Source organism: Bos javanicus, chromosome 8 (genome assembly GCF_032452875.1).
Source record: "Bos javanicus breed banteng chromosome 8, ARS-OSU_banteng_1.0, whole genome shotgun sequence".
Lineage (NCBI taxonomy): Eukaryota > Metazoa > Chordata > Mammalia > Artiodactyla > Bovidae > Bos > Bos javanicus.
In genome coordinates, this window is record NC_083875.1 from 14,203,865 (window position 1) to 14,227,968 (window position 24,104).

At 37.4% G+C, this 24,104-nt stretch overlaps 1 long non-coding RNA gene across 1 annotated transcript in view; it reads left to right on the plus strand.

The window, feature by feature from the left end:
- The first annotated feature begins 675 nt into the window (after positions 1–675).
- LOC133253375 (uncharacterized) overlaps positions 676–24,104 on the plus strand; it is a 48,242-nt gene continuing 24,813 nt past the window's right edge. The window contains exons 1-2 of the long non-coding RNA XR_009738291.1: positions 676–783; positions 13,989–14,193. This is a non-coding gene — a long non-coding RNA (uncharacterized LOC133253375). The remainder of the gene's footprint in view (positions 784–13,988; positions 14,194–24,104) is intronic.

Consider the following 24,104-nt stretch of genomic DNA (forward strand, 5'->3'; position numbering starts at 1 on the left):
CGTGAAATGCTGAAAGTCTGCACCAAGCCACAAGGGATGGAGCAAAAAGAGGGTATGCAGAGAAATATTTAGAACATACTTAGTAGTGCATAGAGTTTTATTAAATTTCTAGAATATGTGAATGGAACCAGTAAATGGAGATACATTTCATCAGGTTTGGGTTACATCAAGAGGTACATACTTTCACAGAAAATGTAATAGGTTTTAGAAATATTCATTTTGAACAAATTTTGGGCACATGCATTTGAGTTGCTTCTAGGACATAAAGATGAAGAAGGCGGGTATTTGTTAGAAGTATAAGATGACTGAGATGTCATGTAGGTCAAAAGTCACTGGTAAAAATAGAAGAGTAAGGGTTTTATTTTTGGAGCAAATTTAAGCCTCCTTGTTTTAACCAATTTTGAAATAAAACATTCCAGAAGTGCAGGAAAAGCAAGAGCAGAAGATTTTAAAAGTTAGTTTATAACCAGGATATCTCAAGGAGCATTTAGAAGTGTTTTACTAGTATAGAGTATCTAAAAATGGTCACTTTTCCCCTGTCTTTCAGAAGCATTTACTGCAGTGCTTTTCCAGTTTTCTTCAAGTCTGCCTGCCCACTGCCTTCTAGCCTCTGCTTGTTGCCAAAGTGCAAAGGTCAAGTCAGTGTTCCAGAATGCAAGAGCTTTATTTGGATCTGGGTTCCGTTCCATATTCATTGTCTTCTTCTTTTCCCCCAACTATCACCTTGGTGTTTATTCTCCCCAGGAGGAGTGCTTGCTTTTACCCCTTGATCTAGTCAGATAGGTATGTTTTCATTTATCTCAGTAATTTACACAAGCTACATTTAAAGCTAAATATTTGTGTCTAGAATTTGTGGGGAAATAATATCTTAATATATACATGGCAGCCTCCTAGTATCTATTTATAGAATGAATTGATTGATGAAAGAGTTAAAAATATAGTGGTCAGAAACCAGGAAAGTGGGCTATATTATAGAATCCTTTAAAAAATTGTACCATTATGTCTTCCTGTTCAAAGGACAGGTTGAGCTGTCTGAATTCACAGTTCTGCCCACATTATGTTTGCCCTGTAGAAAGAAAATAGGCCTTTAGAAGGCTGTGTTGAAGTTCAGCCTATGCCATTCCACATCACAGCAGGAATATCACAGCCCATCACTTCTAAAAGTTAATGTACCATCCTTCACAAGATCCTCTCTAGACTAATATTGCCAGAGGTTAAATGACATTAATACAGAAGTTCATGACTGCATAATGTAGTTTATAATCCTGAGGACACACTTTAACAGCAACAGCCATTCTTCTCATATTTCCGTTGTCTTTTTGACATAAAAATTGCTCTTGTGGAAAATTGTCATTTCCCAGAGGTCCAACTCTTTATGCTGGGGCTACATGGGATACAGAACAGCTGAAATCTGAGTATAGAACAAAACAGTAGATAAAGAAAGCAACTGCAATCTAAGGAGAGTTCAACTCTAACAGTTGGCTTTCTCATGTCCTGTTTTCTCTACAAAACAAATATGAAGCTCTGTGTTTTATTTTCTCTGTGTTCCCAGAAGTGCATCCTGTGTGTGAGCATACTTATGTTTCTGTATCTTATCTCTTGCTGTTTTTCTGGTTATTATCTTGCAATTTACTGATGATGGCAGATATTAAGTATATCTTAAAAGATCCTGGACCTCAAGTAACTCTGACTTTGTTGATATTTAAACCTTAGAGAGACATATATGAGGTACTCAAGCTGCCTGAAGCCCATTATTCATGACTAGGGCATTTGTTTAAGTTCCTATGTACTTGCCTACTCAAAGGAACTAGGCTGGATATGTTAAATCTTTGAGAGACCTTTATAGCTTTGCTTATAAATCCTTTATTACAGTCAGGGTTGAGGAACTCTTTGAGGTTCCATTCCTCTGAGTGTGATTCAGGCTTTTAGTAAGGAGCGTATTTATTAAAAAATATCCCATTTTGCCAATATAATAGCTAATGAGGAAACAGACAAATTTCACTTAAAAACAAATTACTTCACTCCTCCTTAGAACAGCACCACATTCCAGAATAAAGGTCTTAACCATTTAAAACCTAAAAAAATTAACAGTATATGCCAAGTTGCATTTAGAAAATGTCTCCAAAATCTATAGTTATGTCCATTTGTATCATTCAAAAATCTTGGTTGCCAATTCAGATCACAATCAGTGGTTAGAAATTATTAGAAGCAAGTGAATACTACAAATATCATTCAAGAAAGTCTTTAAAAACAAGCTGTCAAGCTGGTTAAATATTTAAGAAATACTAAAACTCTTTACTTTTGCATGACAAAATTTTCACATTTATTTATTCAAATTAAGCCACATAGAATTCTATTGTGTCAAGAGTACTCACAGAGAATTCTTATAACCATTCTTATAACCATTCTTACTTTAGAATTCTAAGTCAAGTGACTTGTAGAAAATCTAGATTAAATAAAGCCATACAGATCCTTTAGTGGTTTAACAGTATGTTTGTGATCTTTTGCTATTTTTCCTTTTGAGAGATAGGACTTAGATACCCCTTATCAGAGGTTTAAAGTGGACTAGGGGGATGAGAATCCCAGGGACGGGGGAGCCTGGTGGGCTGCCGTCTATGGGGTCGCACGGAGTTGGATATGACTGAAGCAACTTAGCAGCAGCAGCAGGGGGATGGCTTGTAGTGAATAGCCTAAGACAGAAATGTGTAAATTCCTCGATTAGGTTGTAAAAGGCACTGCATCTTCATGCTTGCTTCACTCTTTTAGATTTCTTGCCTTGTTGTTGTTGTTCAATTGCTAAGTTTTGTCTGACTCTTTGTGACCCCATGGACTGCAGCACAACAGTCTTCCCTATCCTTCACCATCTCCCAGAGTTTGCTCAAACTCATGTCTGTTGAGTTGATGATGCCATCTAACCATCTCATCCTCTGCCTTCTCCTTCTGCCTTCATCTTTCTTGGCATCAGGGTCTTTTCCAATGAGTCTGCTCTTCACATGAGATGGGCATAAGTATTAGAGCTTCAGCTTTGGCATCAGTCTTTCCAATGAATATTCAGGGTTTCTTCAGTGCTCAGCGATCAGGTTTCCTTTAGAATTGACCTCCTTGAAGTCCAAGGGACTCTCTAGAGTCTTCTCAAATACCACAGTTCAAAGGCATCAATTCTTCAGTGCTCAGCCTTCTTTATGGTCCAACTCCTGCTTTGGGGGAATCCAAGTACTATGTCATGAGACATGTAAGCATCTCTGTAGAGAGGTCCAGTGACTAGTCTCTGTGCCCCTCATGACCCTGATCTGCACTGATTGCCAGTGAGTGAGCCTCCTTGAATCAGATCCTCCAGGTTTAGTCAAGTCTCCAGATGACTGCAAGCCCTAGTCCACACACACCCCATCTACAGTATGAGTAGCTGAGCCAGACCCTGAGCCAGAACCAGCCAGTTAACCTGCTCCCAGATTCCTGGTCCAGAGAACTTGGGGAGGATATTACTTGTTTACTGTTTTCTGATGCTGCATATTCTCTGATTGTACTATATGAACTAAAAATCAGAAAAAAAAAAAAACTATTTTCAGTAACCATTTCATTTCAATAGACTTAAATGTTAAATTTGTAAGTTTGTAAATATTTCAGATTTTGCAATGGCAAGAAGCCAGTAATTTGAATCACAGGTCATGGTTTTAAATTACTTTACTAACATTTACCAGCTAGATTACATATTTCCTTTGGCAAGTAAAAGGAATCCAGGTAATGTTAAGGATATTTATTATCTCAAATAACCGCAAGTCCAGAGGTAAGCTGTTATAAAACAAGTTAATACAGTGACTCAATAATGCAAAAGTCTGATAAACTTCTGTGTGTCTTGAAATGTATCTTATTTGCTACTTGAGTACAGTAATTCCCAGCATCGTGTCCTACAAAAATGTATGGAAAGCCTACAAGATGATATTTATTGTGTGTCATTTGTTAAAAGCAGGAAAAACAGTCATAAGAGTCTTCATTCTGTCTTATGAATTTAGATTATGTCACTAGAATTGTCAAGATTGATTTATAGTATTAGCATTTAAATCTTTAGTCTTGGGATAAACCCATGAAATATGTATCTTCCAATAATGGGACAAACTTAAAATTGTATTTTTTAGGCAATAAATTTGGTAACAAGGATAGGCAACCAATATATACCAAAATATTGATGTGATGTTGAACATTGCAAAATTTAAATATTATTTTCCCTTCAGTTCTTTTCATGTTAAATTAGAATAATGCCTTCATTAAAGGGCTATTATTATTATTACAAAGCTCCTTGGGAGAACAGCCATGATGAACCTAGACAGAGTATTAAAAAGCAGAGACATACTTTGTGAACAAAGGTCCATATAGTCAAAGCTATAGTTTTTCCAGGAGTCATATATGGATGTGAGAGTTGAACCATAAAGAAGGTTGAGAGTGGAAAAGTTTATGCTTTTGAACTGTGATACTGGAGAAGACTCTTGAGAGTCCCTTGGACAGCAAGGAAATCAAACCAACCATTCCTAAAGGACAACAACACTGAATATTCATTGGAAGGACTGATGCTGAAGCTGAAGCTCCAATACTTTGGCCAACTGATCTGAAGAGCCAACTCCTTGGAAAAGACTCTGTTACTGGGAAAGACTGAGGGCAGGAGGAGAAAGGGGTGACAGAGGATGAGATGGTTGGATGGCATCATCGACTCAATGGATGTCAGTTTGAGCAAACTCCAGGAGATAGTGAAGGACAGGGAAGCCTGGCATGCTGCAGTCCATGGGGTCACAAAGATTAAGACAGGACTGAGCGACTGAACAACAACAACAAATTATTATATGGTGTAATATGTATTCCATATGCTTCAGAAGGATCTATATTCATAGAATAAACTCACATATTTGTATACATGAATAAATGGATTGTACTTTTTCCTAACGAATAACAGCTTTCCCTTCAATTTCCTAAACAGGTAAAAATTGACTCTATTGGAGATATTAGGGCATTGCAAACTATATGCTGTTAGAAACACAATTATGCACTCCTGCCTTGAATAACAGAACTGCAATTTTAAAACTAGTACATCTCATGAGAAGTCATACGTTGTGCTAAGTCGTTTTAGTCATGTCTGATTCTTTGCAACCCCATGGACTGTAGCCCACTAGGCTCCTCTGTCCATGGAATTCTCCAGGCAAGAATACTGGAGTAGGTTGCCATTTCCTTTTCCAAAGTCATACATTGTATGTATTTAATTTAGGGAAGAAGGAAAATCCATGACCTTGATAGTAGTAAATCTTAAGGGATTCAGTGAAGGATTGCTGCAGTTATAGTGTGAAATTATTAAATGTCATTTCATCAGACATTTTATTAGCTGTCTTCCTAGTTGAGGAACTAAGAGACTACTTTCAATCTGGTTGTTTCTGTTTTGCTTAGATACCATTATTTAGGAAGACCTAAAAGTATTATTTAAATTCAGGAATTTAGGGGCATAAATATAATTGATTTAGAGTAATTAAATAAGGACATTAGACATGAGTCATTAGACATAAGTCATTAGATATGACTTGGCATGCCAATTTAAGAACATCTAAGTAAATAGCCACTAAGTCATGTTCAGCTATTTGAAATGTAGCCCACTAGGCTCCTCTCTCCATGGGGTTTCCCAATAAGAATACTGGATTGGGTTGCCATTTCCTTCTCCAGGGAATCTTCCCAACCCAGGGATCAAACCCATATCTCTTGCATTGGCAGGTGGATTCTTTACCACTGAGTCACTTTGGAAGTCCATAAGTACAAAGTCAGTTAAGCAAAATTATAAAACCCTGAGTACTTAAATTAGTTTTACACTATCAATCCTTTTTAGTGTAATTTTCTTAAAATCCAGAGGCATGAGTAACTATATTATAGTTTCAAAATATATAGGACACTAAGTCTACAAATATTTTATAAAATAAAAGGCTTCTATCATTCTTTGGCCAGAGCTGCTTACTCTAAGCCCTTGAGAAATCCATAACATTTGTATATTAGAATGTCATTTTCAGTTCAGTTGCTCAGTCATGTCCAACTCTTTGAGACCTTGTGAATTGTAGCATACCAGGCCTCCCTGTCCATCACCAACTCCCAGAGTCCACTCAGACTCACGTCCATCGAGTCAGTGATGCCATCCAGCCATCTCATCCTCTGTCGTCCCCTTCTCCTCCTGCCCCCAATCCCTCCCAGCATCAGAGTCTTTTCCAATGAGTCAACTCTTCGCATGAGGTGGCCAAAGTACTGGAGTTTCTGCTTTAGCATCATTCCTTCCAAAGAAAACCCGGGGCTGATCTCCTTCAGAATGGACTGGTTGGATCTCCTTGCAGTCCAAGGGACTCTCAAGAGTCTTCTCCAACACCACAGTTCAAAAGCATCAATTCTTTGGCACTCAGCTTTCTTCACAGTCCAACTCTCACATCCATACATGACCACTGGAAAAACCATAACCTTGACTAGACGGACCTTTGTTGGCAAAGTAATGGCTCTGCTTTTCAATATGCTATCTAGGTTGGACATAACTTTTCTTCCAAGGAGTAAGCGTCTTTTAATTTCATGGCTGCAGTCACCATCTGCAGTGATTTTGGAGCCCCCCCCCCCCAAAATAAAGTCTGACATTGTTTTCACTGTTCCCCATCTATTTCCCATGAAGTGATGGGACCAGATGCCATGATCTTCATTTCCGGAATGTTGAGCTTTAAGCCAGCTTTTTCACTGTCCTCTTTCACCTTCAACAAGAGGCTTTTTAGTTCCTCTTCACTTTCTGCCTTAGGGTGGTGTCATCTGCATATCTGAGGTTATTGATATTTCTCCCGGCAATCTTGATTCCAGCTTGTGCTTCTTCCAGTCCAGCGTTTCTCATGATGTACTCTGCATATAAGTTAAATAAGCAGGGTGACAATATACAGCCTTGACGTACTCCTTTTCCTATTTGGAACCAGTCTGTTGTTCCATGTCCTGTTCTAACTGTTGCTTCCTGACCTGCATACAGATTTCTCAAGAGGCAGGTCAGGTGGTCTGGTATTCCCATCTCTTTCAGAATTTTCCACAGTTTATTGTGATCCACACAGTCAAAGGCTTTGGCATAGTCAATAAAGCAGAAATACATGTTTTTCTGGAACTCTTTTGCTTTTTCCATGATCCAGCAGATGTTGGCAATTTGGTCTCTGGTTCCTCTGCCTTTTCTAAAAGCAGCTTGAACATCTGGAAGTTCAGGGTTCACCTATAGCTACCCCATGCCTGAGGCTAGGGGCAGCGGCCGGGAGGACCTACCCCACCTCCAAGAATGTCAGTTTAGGTTTATTCAAAAAAGACATGTTCAATGTTAAGATGACATTGATCAAATTCACTTGAGAAATGTATACTTTTCACTGATATCGCTTTTAACTCCCCAAAAGAGCCTTTAATACTCCTGCTCATACTCTGAGACCATCAGATCTGTTTTTATCAAAATTTTCCATGACCTTCAAGTTATTAGATTTAATGGATATTTCAGGAGTACCATCTTCTGTGATATCTAAGCCATATCTGGTACACTCCCTCTCTTCTTCATACATGGGTGGGAAAGTCCTTCTCTTGGCTTCTGGGACCCACTCTCCTGGTTTTCTTCTTGCCAGATCAGTAGCTTCTTCTCAGTCTCTTTAGAAGGCTCCAGATTTTAGGAATCTCTTGAAGTTGGAGTGCCTCAGATCTCAGTAGTTGGTCTTTATCTCTTTTTTATGATCACTAAAAGTTCTATTTATATATTGATTCTTTATAGATTTTCTATTTTCTCCAGACTAAAATCAAGACATGTTTGTTGAGCCATAATCTACTCTTGTTTAACTAATTATGTTAACTCAGCATGTCTAGTTGAGCTCCGCATCTTATCCCCATAAACTTGCTCCACCTGTGAATTCTTTCATCTCAGTTGTTAGTAAATCCATCAAGGTTATCTTTGTTTTCTCTGTCTCTCTCTCTCTCTTCAGAATCTGACATTAACAGTAAAGAGTATTTAGTTACATTTTCATTGAAGAATAAAGAAGTAGAGAGACCTTCATTCACTGCCTGAAAGAAAGATTGCATTCTTTTGTTTTAGCAATCAGTCTTTTCCTAGAAAGAGAGAAAGAATAGTGATCTGATCTTGTAAAGAGTTAAAGAAAGTAGAATTCTCATGGACTGGAGGACTTTGAAAAGTGGTCCTGTTTAGGGATTGGCTGAACAACTTCTGTGAGAGCATGTTATTAAATGTAGCTCTTTCTGATTGGTTGATGCTTAGAAGTCTGGGCAGCAGAATAAGGTTGTTGCTGCTTGACTAATTCAAAGAAGTATGCTGTTGGAGGAACAAACATGGGTCAAATCTGATGCCTTAAACCTGACTCAGATTGTTTCTGGCCATAGCAATAAGTAACTATCAATATTTTCCTAGGAAGACAGGAACTTATTATTCTCAAGAGAGATAGAAAATATATTTCCTTCCACTCAACTATGTGTTCAAGTCATGTTTCCTTGCACTTTCTCTTTTTATTAAAACCCGGAAATAAAAAACTGGTAGAATTATGGCCAAAAGGAAGAGTACATTTAATGTATGAATTGGGAAGAGGAGTTAGTATGCTAATGGGCAGCAGATTATTTTTTTCTTCAAATATGGAGATATAAATGTAGTAAGTATTTAAGTGAAAGTTACTCAGTTGTGTCTGACTCATTGCGACCCCATGAACTATACAGTCCATGGAATTCTCCAGGCCACAACATTGCAGTGGGTATCCTTTCCCTTCTCCAGGGGATCTTCCCAACCCAGGGATTGAACCCACATCTCCCGCATTGCAGGTGGATTCTTTACCAGCTGAGCCACCAGGGAAGCCCATAAATGTAGTAGTCCAAAGAGAAAACTATGTCATACCAATAGCAATGATCATATTTTCAAAAAATTACCAATCTGCAAACATAATATACCTTTGGTGCTTATCATAGTACAAAGCTTTGGGTGTGAATGTCAGAAATGTTCAAAGAAAGGAAAATGATGTGAAAAGGATAACAAAATTGAGATATTATTCTGGATACTACTCTCAGAATTTTAACAATGGACAAACATTATAAGAATTATATTGCATCAGGATAACCCCAAGATGATTTTAGGACACAGATAAAAAATGTAAACACATATAGCATCCATTAGCAATTCATTAAGGAGTGGAAATACCTTTGGAGAACATATTCATATTTTATTCCATCATGTAGGGCCAGTTAATCAAATGTGACTAGTATCACTTTTGATTCCAATGTAGAGGATTACATAGTCTTGATTTAGAGACCAACAAATTCCTGTTACAGGTGGTTTCTGTAGCAAAGTAGATAATTTGTTTAAGACCAGCCCATAAGAAATATTTTCAGGCTGTGTCTTTTGTTTGGCTTGTTTCACTTTAGTGTTTTTAAAAACATTCTTCACTATTTGTGTTATTATATAACTTTTTAAAAATTATTTTTATTTTTTTTATTTTTTTTTTTTCTGCTCTGATCGCTGTGGCCAAAACTTCCAAAACTATGTTGAATAGTAATGGTGAAAGTGGGCACCCTTGTCTTGTTCCTGACTTTAGAGGAAATGCTTTCAATTTTTCACCATTGAGGATAATGTTTGCTGTGGGTTTGTCATATATAGCTTTTATTATGTTGAGGTATATTCCTTCTATTCCTGCTTTCTGGAGAGTTTTTATCATAAATGGGTGTTGAATTTTGTCAAAGGCTTTCTCTGCATCTATTGAGATAATCATATGGTTTTTGTTTTTCAATTTGTTAACGAATGAAAATGAAAACACAACAACCCAAAACCTGTGGGACACAGTAAAAGCAGTCCTAAGGGGAAAATTCATAGCAATACAGGCACACCTCAAGAAACAAGAAAAAAGTCAAATAAATAACCTAACTCTACACCTAAAGCAACTTGAAAAGGAAGAAATGAAGAACCCCAGGGTTAGTAGAAGGAAAGAAATCTTAAAAATTAGAGCAGAAATAAATGCAAAAGAAACAAAAGAGACCATAGCAAAAATCAACAAAGCCAAAAGCTGGTTCTTTGAAAGGATAAATAAAATTGATAAACCATTAGCCAGACTCATCAAGAAACAAAGGGAGAAAAATCAAATCAATAAAATTAGAAACGAAAATGGAGAGATCACAACAGACAACACAGAAATACAAAGGATCATAAGAGACTATTATCAACAATTATATGCCAATAAAATGGACAACGAGGAAGAAATGGACAAATTCTTAGAAAAGTACAACTTTCCAAAACTCGACCAGGAAGAAATAGAAAACCTTAACAGACCCATCACAAGCACGGAAATTGAAACTGTAATCAAAAATCTTCCAGCAAACAAAAGCCCATGTCCAGACGGCTTCACAGCTGAATTCTACCAAAAATTTAGAGAAGAGCTAACACCTATCCTGCTCAAACTCTTCCAGAAAATTGCAGAGGAAGGTAAACTTCCAAACTCATTCTATGAGGCCACCATCACCCTAATACCAAAACCTGACAAAGATCCCACAAAAAAAGAAAACTATAGGCCAATATCACTGATGAATATAGATGCAAAAATCCTAAACAAAATTTTAGCAATCAGAATCCAACAACACATTAAAAAGATCATACACCATGACCAAGTGGGCTTTATCCCAGGGATGCAAGGATTCTTCAATATCCGCAAATCAATCAATGTAATACACCACATTTTAATATGCTTCAGCACTTCCACTTAATATTGATATAAAATATTTTTATTTGTTCATTTGACTTAAAATTGTCATATTTTTCCAATAAGAAAACAAAAAGGTGAATCTTATTTTATAATCATAATGAAGACAATAAAAATGAATTATTACTATAGAACCTATATAACTATAGAACTTATATAGAGTTATAGAATTTATATAACTGTAAGTGTTACTGTTGGTAAGTGTTAAATGAGAAAAAAAGTGAAAGTGAAGTCGCTCAGTCATGTCTGACTCTTTGCGACCCCATGGAGTGTAGCCTACCAGGCTCCTCTGTCCATGGGATTCTCCAGACAGGAATACTGGAGTGGGTTGCCATTCCCTTCTCCAGAGGATCTTCCCAACCCAGGGATCGAGTCTGGGTGTCCCGCATTGTAGGCAGAAGCTTTACTATCTGAGCCACCAGGGAAGTCCAAGTGTTAAATTGGAAGATTAATATAAAAGACTTCACAAACTAGTGGCACATACCAAGCAATCGATACATTATGGTTGTTTTTTAAAAATACAAAATTATGATTGTGTTTACTCATATTTCAATTAAATAAAATGTAAAATAATAATGAAATATACTTTTCACTTATTCAGTGGACAGCAACCTGAAAGTATGATGAGTGCTGGGATACACTTGTAAACATCATTGGTGACAGTATAAATTGGTTGAATGCAATATAATTCATTCTGCACAAACAGCAGACAATAATTTGAGACTTTACTAGATATCTCACTAAATTGCTGAAAATATTGAGAAGTTTAAAGGCTACTCATCATCAGGACCATGCGAAAAACATTTCATAGGATCAGCCTTGCAAAAACAGAACTGCTCAGGTCTCTGAGCACTTGATTCAGCTGCCTCAGTACTAGGGACGCTAGACACATCATCTGTGTGGGAATCACGGCAGTGCTGCCAAAGAAGATGGACATAATGGGACCCTGTAGCCTGGCTGTTGCTGTGACTTCCACTCCTTCTGTATCCTCTACCTTTTTGCATTGCTTATTTCTGCTTCAAAGCCCAGGATAGCTCACAAACACTTTTACTAGTCTCATGGAAAATTCAAATTTATTTATTGATTGATTTTCTTCAATGGGAGATTTAATAAGTTGCAACAAGCCTTGACTGTCACCCCCCCCCTTTGTTTATCTATAGGCAACAGAGAGCAGTCCAAGAAGAGAGTAGCAGCCCAGTGCTTTTACTGGTGTCCTAGGGTTAGAACACAAGAATCTCTGAAGTTCAGAGATTCAAAGGTAGAGCAAAAGCTGAGGGATGCCTGTTCTGAAGAAGAAAAAACAAACAAACAAAAAAAGCAAAGAGATTAGCTTAATAGTCTATGCCATGTATCCTCTGAAAGCATTTTCATATTTATTGCATGGATTAAGAGGCCAGGAAGGCAAACAGAAACCTGAAGCCAAGAGTCCTGAAAGCTAATCAGAATTTGTGATTGTCTTGTAGTATTTGGGTTTTAGAATGTGGAGTGTAGGCCATACCCAATATGAGTAGCTCTAGTGAATATTTCGGAGAAGGCAATTGCACCCCACTCCAGTGCTCTTGCCTGGAGGGTCCCATGGACAGAGAAGCCTGGTTGGCTGCAGTCCATGCAGTCGCTGAGAGTCAGACACGACTGGGCGACTTCACTTTCACTTTTCACTTTTCTGTGTTGGAGAAGGAAATGGCAACCCACTCCAGCATTCTTGCCTGGAGAATCCCAGGGACGGGGTAGCCTGGTGGGCTGCCGTCTATGGGATCGCACAGAGTAGGACACGCCTGAAGCGACTTAGCAGCAGCAGCAGCAGCAGTGAATATATTAGATTTGTAGCTGAGTCCCCTAAAAAACTGCTACTGCTGCTGCTAAGTCCCTTCAGTTGTGTCCAACTCTGTGCGATCCCATAGACGGCAGCCCACCAGGCTCCCCTGTCCCTGGGATTCTGCAGGCAAGAACGCTGGAGTGGGTTGCTATTTCCTTCTCCAATGCATGAAAGTGAAAAGTGAAAGTGAAGTCGCTCAGTCGTGTCCAACTCTCAGCGATCCCATGGACTGCAGCCTACCAGGCTCCTCCGTCCACGGGATTTTCCAGGCAAGAGTACTGGAGTGGGGTGCCATTGCCTTCTCCTAAAAATCTATGTTCTACTAATAAAAGTAAACCATAAATAGGCCAGTCCCTATGAAGTCTGAATCCTAGTACACATAATTATCAGCAGAACATTAAATCCTTTTGGGGGAAGATAAAAGCTACACTTCTAAAACTTTTTTTTTTTTTTTAACACACAGTGACTACTATTACATCTAAAATTATGAGACACATCTAAATACAGTACTAAATTATTTAAAACCAACACAAAAAAGTCAACAAAAATAGACACACATACAATCAAGATATGTTATTAAAAACATTAAAAGAACCATAACTAACTGTACCTGACAAGATGAAATTTTCATAGGAGAGTTCATACATAGGAGATAACAGTTGGATTAGACAAAAGAAAATACAATATAGTGATTGCTATCTCCGTAAATGGTTTTAACAGCAGATTGGATGAACAAAAAGAGAATCAGTAAGGTATAATATAGGTCAGTACAATCTGAAGAGAAAAATGCATGAAAAAGGGAGAAAAGAGCGTAAGAAACATTTGAGACAAAAATGAAAGTCAATTATCCTAATTAAAGTACTGGGAGATTGGCCTGAGTGGAGTGAGGCAGGGCAAAGGGAAGAAAAACACCCAGGATTTAAGAATAGTTCCACGCCCCCAAATACAATGAACACAGAGAAAACCAAGTCTAGAAAAGTCATTGAAAATTGCTAAAAAAACAAAAGTCTGAAAAGCAGCCAAGGGGGGGTGGGGGAAATAGGACCTCATATGCACAATAATAAGATTGACAGATGCATTTTCAAAATAAAAATTGTATGTGAAGTTATTGTGTTTTTATGCTTTATTTCAGTCTGCTTATAATTAGTTTATTAAGTATTAATTTAGATACCATACTATTTAAGATAATATTTTTTTTCATAGGGTGATGGTCTTGAGATACGATCCATTTATCCCAGCTGATGTGACTGGTGCTGGCATCCAGCACTCAGCTGTCAGCTCTTATAAGAGATTACTACCATCATGCTTCATGATTGCCTCAACTAAACATGATTATCACAAAGGTCATGACCCCACCTCTGATTGGTCCATATTCAGTGATTGCTTACAGGAGTAAAACTGCCCTGCTTTCTCATCCATAGTCCGGGAACCACTTGGATAGGTCATCCCATTCTCAGTACTCGGTGCAGAGATGACTGGAACCTTCCATTGAAACTGCCTTGCAGCTTGATGTCTTCCTCTTGTTCAACTTCCTTTGTTCTCATCCATGGCTGATGACCCCAAGAGAACACAGCCTCCCGCTTTCTGCTTCAGAGGCTGCTTCTGAAAGAAGTCAACCTGTGACAAGTAAGTTCCGTATTTTCTCCCTCTTCTTGGGGCAGACCTTTATTCTAGGTTCTATTGAAATAACCTTGCATTGTGCTTACTCTCTCAAGATATTTATGATGTTTCATTATATTATATACACACACACACTAGAATAAAGTGATGTATTAGCTTAAATAGGAATAAAAGAAAGAGTATTAGAGGCACAAAGACAAAACAGCTACAAATTGGAATGTCTCTCTTCACCTAAGTATATTAGCTTGGTATAAGTGTGTATCATTTAGTAAAAGAGGAATGGAAATTGATTTCCAAGCACCTACATGAGAGCTTTAAGGAGCTTTTGACTATCAGTAAGGGACACTATAGTTGGCGCTGTCAAAAGTTCAGAAATAACAGGGGTAAAACCAATGAATCACCAAAGCAGTTCTTAGTAAAGTTTATTGCGCACACAGCAAAAAGATTGTTTGTGAACCAGAAGCACTCAATCCAAATATGAATGAGGCTCAGGGGTGTATCGTTATTAAGCTTTTTTTTTTTCTTTTCTTTTTTTTTTTTTTTTTTATAGTGAGGAGACAGTGAGTGTCCTTCTCAGAGATTGGTTGTAATACTAGAATTTCTTTAAATGATATGAAATGGTGGTTGTCTCTTATAGATTTTGAGAAACAGTTTTGTTTATGATTTCAAGATGTGTAAATAAAAAGTGACCCAGGTCATGTTAATCTAGCAAAATGAGCTAAATTAAGCTTTGCTTATAGCACTAAACTGGTTTCATCTGCTCAGGGAATTTTCCAAACTGGTCTCCATTTTTGTCTGTTTAAAGATACTGGTGATGTCACAGGCACTGAGCAAATTAAGCAACACCTAAGTGCTTTAGAAAAATATATTTACCTTAAATAGTGGGATTGTCATGTATTTTTCTCCTTTATTCTTTAGAATTTGAGAGATAAAATGTTAAAGACCTTTTTACATTTATTATACAATGAAATTTGTATTAGTTGACTATTTTTCAACAATTTTATTGAGATGTGACTCACATGCCATGCAATTCACCGATTCAAAGCTTGCAATTCATTTTGTGTGTGTGTGTGTTTTAGTATATTCACAGATACGTGCAGTAATCTGCAGTCAATTATAAAACATTTTATCACCTCAAAAGGAAACCCCATATCTTGTGACTATCATCTTTTTAATCCTTTGTCTCTATACCTATCCCTAAGCAATTGTTTTTCAGTCTCTATACTTTTATTTTCTAATCATTTTATGTGAGTGCATTCATAAAAGTTGTGATATTTTTGACTAGTTTCTTTACCATATAGTCTCAAGATTCATTTGTCTTGTATGTGTCAGTACTTCATTGCTTTTATAGTTGAATATTCTCTTGTATGGGCATACCATATGTTGTTTGTTCATCCTGCAGTTGATGGATATATGTTGTTTTCACCTTTTGTTTATATGAATAATGCTGTTTAAATATTCATATACAGTTTTTGGTGTGAACATATATATTTATTCCTCTTGGGCATATACTTAGGAGTAGAATTGCTGGGCCATAGGAAAACTCTACCTTTAATCATTAGAGGACTATCAGTCTGTTTTCCAAAGTGGCTGTAATATTTTATATTCCCACCAGCAGTGTATCAGTGTTCCAATTTCTCTATTTTCTCACCATCATACATTGTTATTTTCCTGTAATACTTTATCCTAGCAGATACGAAGTAATATCACACTGTGTTCTGGATTTGCATTTTTATGATGACTAATGATGTCAAGCATCTTTTCATGTGCTCAGTGGCCAAATATTTGTATATCTGCCTGGAAGAAATATTAATAATATTCAAAACATTTATTCATCTTTTAATTTTTTGTGTTTTTATTATAGTTGTAAAAATTTTTTAATATATTTTTGATACAAGTCCTTTATCAGACACATGACTTGCAAATATTTCCCCTATTCTGTATGTTTTCACTTCCTTGGTGGTGCCTTTGAAGCAATAAGTTGTTAACATTGATTAATCCAGTTTTTCTGTTTTGTTTATTGCCCATGTTTTTGTGTCATTTATAAGAATCCTTTGCCAAATCTGAGGTAAAAGAGATTTACTCTTGTGTTTTCTTCAAAGAGTTTTGTAGCTTTAGCTCATATATTTAGGTCCTGGATCAATTTTTATTTAATTTTTAAATAAGCTATAGGGCAAGGGCCCATCTTGATGTTTTTGCATGTGGCTATTTAGTATCAGTCGTTGTAAAGACTCTTGTTTTCTCTTTGGATGATCATGGCACCTTTGTAGAAAATCATTTGGCTATATGTGTGTGGATTTTTTGTTTTTGTCCATTTAACTGGCATCCCAGATAGCATTAGTGGTAAAGAATCTGCCAGCCAATGCAGGAGGCCCAGGAGATGAAAGTTCTATCCTAGGTCAGGTAGATCCCCTAGAGTAGAAAATGGCCACCCACTACAGTGTTCTTGCTTGGGAAATTTCATGGAAAGAGGAGCCTGGCAGGGTCAGGGGGCTGCAAAGAGCTGGACATGACTGAGTACACACTCTCACACTCTCTTTCTCTCTCTCTCTCTGATGGCCTGTGGGAGATCTCATTCTCTCCATTGAACTTTATCTCTGTTCCAGTTTGAGTTTCATACTGTCTTGATTACCATCTTTGAAGTAGGAAAATGTGAGGTCATATATTGTGTTTATTTTTCAGTTTTGGCTCTTCTGGTTACTTATAATTTTATGTGAATTTTACAATCAGCTTGTCCATTTCAGTAATGAAGTCATCTGGCATTGTTATGGGGAATGTGTTGAACTTATAGATAAAATTGGGGAGTGTTGCTATTTTAACAGGATAAATCTTTCAGTCATGAGCATGGATTGTACTTCCAGTATTTAGGTATCATTTAATTTCTCGAGATATTTTGTGGTTTTCATATTATGCAAGATTTTTACTTCGTTTGTTAAGTGTATGCCTAGTTTTTATTCCTTTCCTTTTTCATCTTACTATGAAATGTGTTCTTATTTTCAAGGTTGTTCATTGCAAGTATACAGAAAGACTGTATGAGTGTATGAAAGATTGTATAGGAAGATTGTTTTCCTAATTAAATGTTTGTTTTTTAATCAGGCAGATGTACAAAATCATCAGTGTTTTGGGTAATGCATACCTTTTCTAGAGAAAGAGAATGAAAACAGTGTAGACAAGACTTGAAGGCTGGATGAGATTTTGTTTAAAAAAAATCTTTACAAATACACATAAAATTAATGATCAGAAGATGTTTTGTGAGGTGTATTAAATATATTTAAGTAGAAAATATATTTTCTACTTACTTATTCACTCATTCATTCAAAATATTTAAATATCTAAGATACTTAAACATACCAGATGGAATAAATTTTGATGGTCACTGGGAATACAGTAGTGACCCAAATTCCTGACATTGTGTGCATACTTATTTAATCTTCCTTATAATTCAGTAGATTATAAATTACATAGGGTCAGTGATTGTCTTGTTTACTTTTGCCTGGTAAAAACACTAAGAAGTTATGCTAACACATAGGAATGGCATGTAACTCTAACATGGAGCTTTGGGGGAGAATTTACCTTTAATCTGGAAACTCAAGAATCAATACTGAAGGCAAAATAATGACCCCTAAGGATGTTCCATCCTAATCTTGTGAATCTATGAACATGTTACCTTACTTGGAAAGAAGGGAATTTGCAAATATGATTAAGCAGTTTGAGATTGGAAGATTACCCTGGATTATCTGGGTGGACCTATGTAATTACAAAAGCTCTAGTAAATAAAAGATGGAGGCAGGATCCTCAATGTCAGAAGGAAATGATGTGAACAACACTGTATCAGCCATATTGGCTTGGGGATAGAAAGAGTAACAAGCTAAGGACCTGCAGGCAGGCCCTGGAAGTTTCAAGGAGGCAAGGACATTCTGTACTATAACTTTCTAAAGCAGTGCAGCCCTGCCAACAGCATGACTGTAGCCCATTCGGACCCATTTCAGAGTTCTGTCATGCAGTGTCACCAAAAAAAAAGTGTAAACCATCAATTAAAAAAAAACAAAAATAAAAATTTGGTAGTAGCTGTGAGAAAGCAGCACAATAAATAAGAGGCAAGAAGGTCTCACACTGGTAGAAAAACTGTCATATGTCAAAGAATGCAGGGAAGAGAGAACATGGGATTTCCAATTTTAAAAGTAGTAAAATATAGTTTGTGGAGAAGGGCATTCTTGCCTGGAAAATCCCCATGGAGAGAGAAGTCTGACGGGCTACAGTCCATGGGGTCACACAGAGTCGGACACAACTGAGCGACTATCACAAAATACAGTTTCAGCATGTAATTTAGGTCAGAATAAAAAGTAAGTTGAAAGTTGAAAAAAAAAGAAAGTTGAGCCAGATGATGAATCTTGCAAATCTTGTAAGGAACAGAGCTTTTATTAAGGTAATGGAGAGATTCTGAAAACATTTAAAGCTGGAGGTAACTTGATCTAATTTTTGTTGTAGAAAGGTCATTCTGAGTTCATTGTGGATTCCCAGTAAGCAGAATTACATTCAACTGTTTTAATTCAGACTTTAGGTATTAATGACCTACAGGGTAGTGCTATTGTCATAAAAAGGATGAAAAGGATTAATAAGATACATAGGAGTTAGAATTAACAGTGAAAACAGTGGACAATTAAGACAATGTTGATATCATGGCTTCCTCTGGATAATGTATGAGGTGTACAATTACTGAATGATATATCAATACCAAAGGAGCAAGTTTGGGGAAATAGAAGTTCAAAGATTCAGTGATAGATATATCAAGTAATAGATTTCTCCAAGTTGAGATCAGTTTGCTTTATGGATTTGAATTAAAAAAAAAATTCAGAGTTGAATGTATAAAATTAATTGAAGCCATGAGGAAATTGTTTGTATACTTTGCCAAAAAGACAGCAAAGAAGAAATGGCTCTAGAACATAATCTGGTAACATTTAAGATTTTTTATTTTTTAAACACTAAACTTTAATCTGAACACATTACTTTAGCTCTGCTGTATGACAGGCTTTGGAGTCCAAGAAAACAGTATAAATCATGCTTTCATATTAATAGGTCAAGTTTTTAAAATACTTGAAACTGTTTCCCAATTTTTCCTTTGTATATAATAATTTCAAATTTGATACTTGTATGAGGAAAAATAGGATATAGTATGTGTGATGCCTAGAAAAATAGCTGGTTTATAAAACTGATTTATAAAAGTGATTTAGTGATCATTTTGTAATGGTCACTAAACAATGTCTATTATTTGATCACTTATTAACTATAATTTCTAATGTGATTTAATATATTTCATTTGATACATTAAATATTATTTTCTTACTCTTAGATAATGAAATGGCAAAATACTACATATAAAATTGGACTTAACAATTCTATAAAAACTAATCTATGGAATTATGGAAAAACCCAGGGATCAAACCCAGGTCTCCTGCCTTGCAGGTGGATTCTTTACCAGCTGAACCACAAGGGAAGCCCTTAAAAAATAGAACTATGAGGCATAACTCAAAATATTTCCATTAGAATAAATTAATACTGTATATTGGTTTTAGCTCAAGATATGCATATTCAAATTAATGCAATGCTTGAGATTTACCAAAGTATTGCTAAGTTTGTTATTACAAATTCTGTTAATTGATGCAGGAACTAAATAAACAGAGCCTATCACAGCAAGATTCCTCCTCTGCTCTTTGTTTGTGTATGATTGTTAAATATCTAATTATCGCACTTTGCCTGAAGATTATCAGGGCTTCTTAGGTGGTGCTAGTGGTAAAGAACTCGACAGCCCTTGCAGGAGACAAAAGGGACACAGGTTAGACCCCTGGGTTGGGAAGATCCCCTGGAGAAGGTAGTAGCAACCCACTCCAATATTCTTGCCTGGAGAATCCCACGGACAGAGGAGCCTGGCGGGCTGCAGTCTGAGGGGTCGCAAGGAGTGAGACAGGACTGAAGAGACGTAGCACTGAAGACTACCAAAGGTTACAAAACATAAATATTAGCATTTCTTCCCTCTAAATAACAAAATTTCAAACCTTTCAAATAACTATTTACCAATGATTTTAATTCAGAAATGTAATAACTCTCCATTCCCTGTGTTGCTATTATACTTTGTCATAGTTTAGAATTATTATATATAGAGTTCAGAGCTTAGAATTGAATTATTATGTATCCTTGTTTTTTGAGTTAAATTGTAAGACCTTTCATGGTAGCAGTTATGCTTTAAAATTGTGTAATAGCTTTTAGAGTAGTGAGTATAATGGTTGTTACATAATAGATACATTTTGATTTATTAAGGAGTAAGTTTAATCCTCATTATTTAATTTCATCCATTATATAGAAATTTTAACCTACTTTTTTCTCATTTGATTTATTTTTGTAATAGTTGTATAAATCAGAGATCATAACAGCAGTTAAAACAATCAGGAACGCTTGAAAAGAAAAGTAGCACTCCTAAAAAATAACTTAAAAATAGCTGTGGAATAATCGCATCAGTGACCCAAACAAATTAGTCGGTAACAACTGAAGAGTTGTGTGGAACTAAAATTATAGTGAGTATATTCCTGCATACCCCACACATATAAACATATGCATTTACACACTCAAAACATTTTTACACACACAATCACAAAATATGATTTTTTTTAATCCTACTGAGCATACAAACGTAGATAAAGAATTGAAACTGATCAACATTTATATATATATAAATTTTAACACATGTAGTCCATCAGCATGTGTTGATGTCTACACATGGACATCACCAGATGGTCAACCCTGAAAACAGGTTGATTATATTATTTGCAGCCAAAGGTGGAGAGGCTCTATAAAGTCAGCAAAAACAAGACCAGGAGCTGACTGCGGGTCAGATCACGAACTCCTTATTGCCAAATTCAGACTTAAATTGAAGAAACTGGGGGAAACCACTAGACCATTCAGGTATGACCTAAATCAAATCCCTTATTATTATACAGTGGAAGTGATAAATAGATTTAAGGGACTAAATCTGATAGACAGAGTGCCTGGTGAACTATGGACGGAGATTCATGACATTGTAGACGAGATGGGGGTCAAGACCATGCCCAAGAAAAAGAAATGCAAAAAAGCAAAATGGCTGTCTGAAGAGGCCTTACAAATAGCTGTGAAAAGAGAGGAGCGAAAAGCAAAGGAGAAAGGGAAAGATGTCCCTAAATAATGCAGAGTTCTAAAGAATAGCAAGGAGAGATAAGAAAGCCTTCCTCAGAGATCAATGCAAAGAAATAGAGGAAAACAATAGAATGGGAAAGACTAGAGATCTCTTCAAGAAAATTAGAGATACCAAGGGAACATTTCATGCAAAGATGGGCTCGATAAAGGACAGAAATGGTATGGACCTAACAGAAGCAGAAGATATTAAGACGAGGAGGCAAGAATACACAGAAGAACTATATAAAAAAGAACTTCACGACCCAGATAATCACAATGGTGTGATCACTCACCTAGAGCTAGACATCCTGGAATGTGAAGTCAAGTGGGCCTTAGGAAGCATCACGGTGAACGAAGCTAGTGGAGGTGATGGAATTCCAGTTGAGCTATTCCAAATCCTAAAAGATGATGCTGTGAAAGTGCTGCACTCAAAATGCCAGCAAATTTGGAAAACTCAGCAGTGGCCACAGGACTGGAAAAGGTCAGTTTTCATTCCAATCCCAAAGAAAGGCAATGCCAAAGAATGCTCAAACTACCGCACAACTGCACTCATCTCACACGCTAGTAAAGTAATGCTCAAAATTCTCTAAGCCAGGCTTCAGCAATACATGAACTGTGAACTTCCAGATGTTCAAGCTGGTTTTAGAAAAGGCAGAGGAACCAGAGATCAAATTGCCAACATCTGCTGGATCATCAAAAAAGCAAGAGAGTTCCAGAAAAACATGTATTTCTGCTTCATTGACTATGCCAAAGCCTTTGTCTGTGTGGATCGCAATAAACTGTGGAAAATTCTGAAAGAGATGGGAATACCAGACTGCCTGACTTGCTGCTTGAGAAATGTGTATGCAGGTCAGTAAGCAACAGTTAGAACTGGACATGAAACAACAGACTGGTTCCAAATTTGGAAAGGAGTACGTCAAAGCTGTATATTGTCACCCTGCTTATTTAACAGAGTACATCAGGAGAAACACTGGGCTGGATGAAGCACAAGCTGGAATCAAAATTGCCGGGGAAAATATCAATAACCTCAGATATGGCAGATGACACCACTCTTATGGGAGAAAGTGAAGGAAAACCAAACAGCTTCTTGATGAAAGTCAGAGAGGAGAGTGAAAAAGTTGGCTTAAAGCTGAACATTCAGAAAATTAAGATCATGGCATCTGGTCCCATCAATTCATGGTAAATAGATGGGGAAACTGTTGGGAAACTGTGGAAACAGTGGCAGACTTCATTTTGGGGGTTCCAAAATCACTGCAGATGATGACTGCAGCCATGAAATTAAAAGACGCTTACTCCTTGGAAGGAAAGTTATGACCAACCTAGATAGCATATTCAAAAGCAGAGACATTACTTTGCCAACAAAGGTCCATCTAGTCAAGGGTATGGTTTTTCCAGTGGTCATGTATGGATGTGAGAGTTGGACTATATAGAAAGCTGAGTGCCAAAGAATTGATGCTTTTGAACTGTGGTGTTGGAGAATATTCTTGAGAGTCCCTTGGACTGCAACGAGGTCCAACTAGTCTGTCCTAAAATCCAACCAGTCCTTCCGAAAGGAGATCTGTCCTGAATGTTCTTTGGAAAGACTGATGCTCAAGCTGAAGCTCCAATCTGATGAGCTGACTCATTTGAAAAGACCCTGATGTTGGGAAAGTTTGAAGGCAGGAGGAGAAGGAGATGCCAGAGAATGAGATTGTTGGATGGCATCATCAACTCGATGGACATTAATTTGAGTGGACTCTGGGAGCTGGTGATGGACAGGGATGCCTGGCATGCTTCAGTCCTTTGGATCACAAAGAGTCAGACATAATAAGCACCTGAACTGAATTGAAACTATGGTGGAGTTAATGAAGATAATGGTGACCTCCTTCAAAAGGTCCCATGCGTGTACTGTTATACTCAGTGTCCCCAACCCTGCAGCAGGCCACCCCCAACCCACACCTCTGCTGGAGACTCCTGGACACTCACTGGCAAGTCTGGGCCAGTCTCTTGTGGGTTCACTGTTCCTTTCTCCTGGGTCCTGGTGCACTCAAGGTTCTGTTTATGCCCTCCAAGAGTCTATTTTCCGGTCCTGTGTAAGTTCTGGTAGCTCTGTGGTGGGGTTACTGGTGACCTTCTCAAAGAGGTCTAATGGCATACCCAAGTCTGCTGTGCCCAGAGCCCCTGTCCCTGTGGCAGTCCACTGCTGGCCCGTATCTCCCCAGGAGATGCTCAAGCACAGTTCTATCTCAGTCTCTGTGGGGTCTCTGGGTCCTGGTGCGTACAAGGTTTGTTTGAGCCCTCTGAGAATCTGGCGGGAATGGGGTTTGATTCTGAATGCAAATTGCCCCTCCTACCATCTTGCTAGGGCTTCTCCTTTGCCCCTGGATGTGGGGTGTCTCCTCATAGCTGCTCCAGCACCTACCATCTTACCGGGGTTTCTCTGAACTTGGACTTGGGGTATCTCCTCAGTGCCGCTTGCTCCAGTGCTGAGCACTGCTGCTCCTCACCTGGGACACTGGGTATCTTACCGCTGCTGCTCCAGCGCCATGCAATTCAATCCATAGCACATATGTGTTTCAAAAGCTGTTTAACACCTTCAGATCTTGAGTGTTTTCCAAGTTAGAATAATAAACTGGTGGTTAAGTGAGTTTCCTGATCACAAAATCTACATTGTGATAATTTTGGGATGTTGATTAGGGAAGTGGCAGTTTATTATCACCAGAATCAATTTCACA